The following is a 7107-nucleotide window of genomic DNA, read 5'->3' on the forward strand; positions in this document are numbered from 1 at the left end:
AGCACCATTCCCCATCCCCTCTCCATCCCAGGTCCCTCCCTCTCTCCTTGTGGTTGACTTTTCCATCACAAGTGGGGCTGAGTCATCCTCACTTGAGCTCTTCAGCTTGTTGAGCTTTTAGAGTTCTGTGGGCTGTATCTTGGGTTCTTCTTGGGGCAGCGGAGAGGGAAGAACATCAATGGGGGTTAAGACTTTGTAAGTTAGAGGGGTAAGAGACATTTAGGGTTGCTGTATAATAAAAGTTTACTTATCTAAGTTACTATGGTACTGTAGCTGACCTGCCTTCTGTGAATCTCTGAGAAACTGCAGTTTCTGGCACTTACCATCTCATCCTAAAAACAGCAAAGGATTCAGTAAATAGCCTTTGTACTGTCTCAACAGGAACTGCTGGGCTCTAACTTAAATCTTCTAGTTTGAGGTCGCATCGAGAAAAAACACTTAGCGAGGTTATTATAGACTTTATTACTAAGTGTAAAAGTTTCCTATGAAAGCTATCTAAGGGGAAGAGTGGAAAGATCCTAAGTGGGGAAAAAGAAAAAATTCTAATAAGGGAAAAATTCTTATAAGGGAAAAAATTCTAGGCAGGGGGAAAGGAAAGGAAGGGACAAATGAACTCTCTCTTTTTCTTCAGTAATTATACATGTTTCAAATACATGATCACATGTGACAAAGTTCATCACAAGTTCACACCAACAATCTGTTTACAACAGAGAATGTTTACGTACACATCCATTAGGAACAATTATCTGGCTAAATATCCATCACCTGTCTAGCTCCACAGGTTCACTGAAGGTTTAAATCTATAGCTAAGTTATTAGTGAAGTTTTGTATAGATCAACCCAGGCAATATTTTATCTTCTGTCCCAGTACCTATAGTAAATTGTTAGTTCCCTGTTAGTGACCTTTAGTTAATTGTTTTACAACCTCCTGGAGTGTGCTCTGTGTAGGAGAAAGTCTGGTTAGTAAGAGCAATTAACTGGTGACACTTGAGAGACTGGCATTGTTCTCATTGCAGTTTTGACTATCAGAAAAGGACCTTATAGCAGTCCCCTTATGAACAGCTTAATAATCATTGATATAAATTTAGGAATTCTTATTTCTGCTTCAGAAATTCTATTGAAATGGTATTTCAAGTAACTATGTTGAAGAAGCCTAGCAAATGCTACAATTTGATGCCATGAATGTAATTTGAAGGACATTGCTGTACAACAGTGCTTTCATTTTAATAATAAGCACTATATTTAAAGAAAATAAAACCAAATAATTTTACTTCTTTATCTATTTAACTGTGTTGATTATATCATGTATAATGTTGTCAAGGTAGTGATTTCTTAAATCTTTTTGTTGTTATTATGATATCATATAAATTATTGAAATAGTAAATAATAAATTGAGATAGCAAATTCATTCACCACAATGTGGGTAGGTATATTTTATAGTTATGAAGCCCACATTCAGTGCCTCCTGAGACTATTGACTATATTATTAATTCTGTCCCTGTGCCAAACTGAGACTCTTCCTTCTACTGGGACAGGACCTGCAATAGGTACTAAAATCATAAGTCACTAGCTCAAACTCATTGATATAGAAATAACATTAAATTAAATGTGTACATTTTGTCTATGTGAATATATTTATATGTATGTTTATATGTAAATGTAACAAATGCATTCTTGAATGTATGTGATCATGTCATAAGTTATAATCAGGAGGGTGAAAATGAGAGGTGAAACTATATTAATATAAAAGTTTGAAAATTACACAAATTTTAAAAAGTACACAAAATAGGCTGTTAGTTGTATCCTCATATGGTCATTTTGTGTTGTCACTTTTTGACTTCTAAAGCTTCATCAACACATACACTCATATACATACAGATACACACATTATATATATGTTGTTCTGAGTAGTAGATTATCTATTTCCATACTTGATAAAGTTTTAGAAGGCAAAATGTGACCACATTCAATGTTTTTGAGAATAACTTTGTATGTACATGAAAGTTCTTGAGAATATGTGCGCCATAAGTACTACTGAAACCAGCATATGCTCTTGGAGCAACACACGATTGAAGGACTTTCAGCAGAGTTTTGGCCATTTATTTGCAGTAAGAGGAAGAAGAGGAAGAGGAGGAGGAGGAGAAGGAGGAGGAGGAGGAGGAGGAGGAGGAGAAGGAGAAGGAGAAGGAGAAACTGGATTAATTAAAAGGAGAAAATAGGATTGAGTTTTGAGTTTGTAAAATAATTAAGCGAGTTTCTTGCTATTCAGACTTGGCAACAGGAGGACAGAGGACCCTGAACTTTGTCTAATCTTGATCCTCAGACAGCTCATGAAATATTGATGATAGCATTTACATGGAAATTTTAAAAAAGCACCTACAGGACATTCAGACTCTGTATGAAATATTTTTCCCTCCATTGGCAACTGAACTGCTCCAATGATAAAGAAACAAGTTGACCCCAAGTCTTTATCTTTGACTTTATTCAGATTCATTTCCGAAAGCACCTAGGATCAATGAAATTGTGCATGAGAACTGGAATGTTGAGGAGGAAGAAGACTAATGCCAAAATGAACATATTTGTCCTGCCTTAAACCTGGGCAGTGTGAATTATGAAGTTCCATGCCATATCAGCACACCAAATATCTATCTGCATTTATTTCTCTGTGCAAAGGAGAGGTATGTTGCATAACCGTGATTCATTTTTCTCAGATTGCTCCTGACTTTTGGAGGAATTTTAAAGATTCTCTTTCCTGGAGCTAGGCATCTGATGTCCACAGATCATGTAATCAGCACAGATAGGTAAATACTTGGGTGTATAGTTCGTTCTCAGTTTTCATGCAATAACTCATGTTTATGAACCCCTGCGAGGAAGCCCTAAATTTGCTAAAAATTGCTAAATTTGGCCCTTGGAAAGTTTCAACAAGCTGATTATGTGAACATAATTTGAAGTGATGTCAGTGAATTGTGTCAAATGATTCACAGTGAGACATGCCATAATGGTGAAATCAGAACTACTGGGCATACAGAGGACATTGTATTACAAATTCCAAAACAGGGAGAGGCACTCTCATATTTATAGAAACCGAGATCCACAGACCATGTACAGTGAGGACTATCCCACACCAGAGACAGGTACAGGCTATCCAAATGAAGCCTGTGCTTCCATTATCTTTAAAATCAATAAATAGACAACACACAGAAATAGACCTAATCCAGTTGTAAACAAAGTTATCCAGCTCATCAAGACCCACAGTTAATTTACATAAAAGAGAACAAGTTTTAAAGGTTCAATAAGATACAGAGAGAATGTCATCATTCTGTGTTTCATTTCAAATACAACAAGAAAGAGCAGTCCTCCTTCCAATCAACCATTAGTAATAAGAAAATATGCTTAATATTTGAATTCTAAGTCACGATCTTTCTCCAAGATCCTCAATTTTTTTTTCAATTTAATGCCTTGGGTTGACACAGCTATTCTACATTATCTTTGTTTTCCTACATTCTTTTTGTTCATGTTACATTGCAGTAGTTGCTGTGAAGAAGTCTTGTTTAGAAATATCTTCTTAGAATCTTAGACGCAAACAGTGACTGTGGAGCAGCACTACGTTTAATGAGTAAACTCTTCTAACACACTTTTTCTAGTTATCTATTCTTTGTTGTATTCTAAAACCATCACTGACCATGGGAAATTTTAATGATAATTGTGCACTCATGAGCCTATTTAAGTATACATTGACTGCAGGGAAAGTAGAGCATATGGGGGCAATTCTTGCTTGAGGGTGGTAATATGTCCTATCTAGTGTTTGGGATGAGGCAAACAGGGATAGCAGATATTGTTAGTGGGAGTTGGGGGGGTAGGTAGGGGTTGCATCCACAGAGAAGAAGGAGGAGGGGTAAGGGGATGGGGTTCCCGGGTGGGTGGGGGATGGGGTAAGGGGACAACATATGAAATGTAAATAAAATATCCAAAAAAAGAATATGAAAAAAAATAAAAAAAATAAAAATCTAAAAAAATTAATTTTTTTCTCTGCTTCAATTTTTTATTTGATATTTTATTTATTTATATTTCAAATGTTATCCCCCTTTCCATTCCCCTCCTCTTTAACCCCCTATCCCTTCCATCCTCCTCCTTTTTTGTTTTTATACCATTTAAATTACATTCAAGTATTAAGGTCCATTCTAGGTTGAGGAACTAGCAATACAATAGGTGCAAATAGTCAAGGAACAAGCAAGACAATAAACCCAGATGGTCAAAGAACAAGCAAGAGAATATACAGAGTCACATGATCACTCCCGTGATCACTATTTCTAAGGGCTTATCAAGAAGATCAAAATCTCCGAGCCTACTTCACTGTCCTAGCCCAAAGTCATTTTCAGGCCTGAAGCCTACTTTATTGTTCTAACTTAAGATTTAGATTCCTGCATGAAATTATGTCTTTGTTCTAGCCTAAGATTTAGATTCCTGCATGAAATTGCTTCTTTGTTCTAGCCTAATGTTAGATTCCAGTCTGTAGTCCATTTCCTTGTCCTTGACAAATGTCAGACTCATTCCAAGCAGTACATTTACTAGCCCTTGGCCAATGTCAGGTTCCTGCCAGGCAGCCCCAAAAGCTCTCCACATCTCATTTTTTATTGCATAAACCAGACTGAGCCAGTATTAGGTGGTTCTGACAAGAATGCCTTCTTTTTGGAATATGTATTATCATAAGCAATGCATTTGTGTCTTAGGTTGGTAAGGCTCTGTGCAGAATCTTACCCATCCTTGGCTTGCCAGCCTGTTAAATTAATAACTCTGTCTGGGGGTCCATTTTCAGTTTCAAGTCATGTACTTTGGCTGCCAAAATGTTGATGTTGTTAAAGACAAGCTTTAACATGATGGACAGGAATAAAAGTATTCCTAGGACAAAAAGGGCTAACATGTTCAAGTTATATACGCCATTCCTGAGGTTTGACCAAAATGGAAATACTGACCTCAAGCCATGGGTAATTTTATCAGCATTATCTGCAGCATCAAAGCTCAGTAGAGCAGAATTCTTTAAATTCATAATCTCACTATGCAAAGTTAAAACATCCAGAGAGCTGTTAGAATTATGGCAAGTACCCTACAACAGTCTTTAAATGTTTTCCTAATTATAATGACTATAATTATAAATTGTAGAAGTAACACAACTCCAATGGTATTTGTCATGACACTCAAGAGGACTCCTAACTCTTAAACCCGAATCTCCATCCAGTATTTGAATAGAATATAGATCATCAATCCATTGTTCCAATTAACTATATAAATCCTCTTGTATACTCAACCTATTAGTAACACTTTTTTGCTAAATGATTAACAAAAGTATCTGTCGTAACTTCTTGTGTCAAAGCAATTGCAGAAGCAGTGGTCCTAGCAAGTAATGTAATCAAAGCTGTTATACCAGCAATAATCAAGCCCTCTACCTTCGTGCTTCTGCTTTAAGCCTAACTTACTTCTTCCAGCACTTGCAAGTTTTTTCAAAAAAAAATCAAAGTTTTCTAATACTCAAGGCAAAAAACCAAAAGCTGGTTGATAGACTGATGTAACAGACATGCCAGGTTTTAATACACTAACACAATTAGAAAGTATACAATCAATGCAGCTTACAATAAATACTGTTGAAGAGACGAAAGTAATTTTAATTTGACAATTAAAAGAGCCTTAACACATGCACTAACACTTGTTTGAAATCCAGATCTTGTCCCAACTTTGTCTCTTGCTATTATAACATCATAGAGAACTGCAGCTAACTTCCAAATATGTCTATAAAAATGTCCAGATTCAGCCCTCCAATTGAAGACTGTTATTTCCAATGTTAGATTAATTTCTAAGCCAGTACATGATTGAGTCTGAGTAACTGGTCACCTTTAAGAAAAATACAAGAGTCATTATAATTTCTCTTTTTGATTCTTTGTCCCACAAGGTCTAAAAACTTGACGCAAGGTAGCTTGTCCCATATGTGCTATAGATAAGCAAAGGTAGGTCTAGAACATACGTCCAATACAGCTTCCCAGTAACCCTTGTCAGGGCACTCAGCAAGCTCACAGGTCAGTATCATTCTTTGACTCTGCAGCAGCATGTCTCACCAATCATTCTGGCAGCCATCATGCTCTTTCAGCATCCTGCAGAAAAAACACAAACATGCCTTATTCCCCATATTAGATATCTGGTTAGGATCATGCCATATGCCTGTAAGTGGATCCTTCCTTTTCACCTAGGCATAAGTATGCATAGTTGTAGAGTGCCATAGATACTCAGCAGAAAGTTCGTTGGCATCCATTTTTTTAAAATTAAAATAAAAAAGCATGATTTAAATAAATTTGTGGTGTACAGGAATATACCCCCCCTTTTTCATGTGTTTGCTTTTATCTTTGGTCTGGCTCTGGAATAAGACGTCCTGGGAGGTTCAGACATGTACATAGATTACTGTGAATGGAGAAGTCTTTGATAAGAGTAGATAAGGCAGTCATCTTTCAAAAGTCTATACAAATTTTCAAGCAGTCCCTATTCAGTGCAGTACACAATTTTATGGTTAATAATTAATATTTCTTTTAAAATTAATATAGGAAAGATTAATTAGAGCAAACTCATTCATGTTTACCATGTCTTCTGTTGTATTTGCCCATATATAACACATTTGTTGTATTTGCCCATGCATAACACATACATGTTGCTCAACTTATTATTGATTTATTGTCTCTTCATTCAATCTCCTTCTCACTTTATGACATTGTGTGTGTATGTGCAGTTTACAAAAGAAGTGTGATATTCTCTTTATTTTTTTTACTACTGGCTTCACATCATATATCCATGTACAATTCCTTCATGACTTTTCAAATTTCTTGAATAATAACTCTCTTACTTTCTTTCTCCAAACATCTTCACATACATATACACATGTAGAAACACACACACACACACACAGAGAGAGAGAGAGAGAGAGAGAGAGAGAGAGAGAGAGAGAGAAAGATTGATTTACTGATGCAAGGACACACATTGTTTACATCCAGACTATGAAAAGTCTGAATTTCTTGAGTTATTCTCTTCAGTTTAAAATGATGACCTCTGCCGGGCGGTGGTGGCACAC

The 7107-nt window shown here is 36.1% G+C and overlaps 1 pseudogene; it reads right to left on the reverse strand.

Annotated features, from left to right (window-relative positions):
* The window catches only part of LOC114633099, a 28558-nt pseudogene extending 25982 nt beyond the window's left edge, over positions 1-2576 (reverse strand).
* Between the last annotated feature and the right edge of the window lie 4531 nt (positions 2577-7107).

Source organism: Grammomys surdaster, unplaced genomic scaffold, assembly GCF_004785775.1.
Source record: "Grammomys surdaster isolate TR1022 unplaced genomic scaffold, NIH_TR_1.0 520, whole genome shotgun sequence".
Classification (NCBI taxonomy): Eukaryota; Metazoa; Chordata; class Mammalia; order Rodentia; family Muridae; genus Grammomys; species Grammomys surdaster.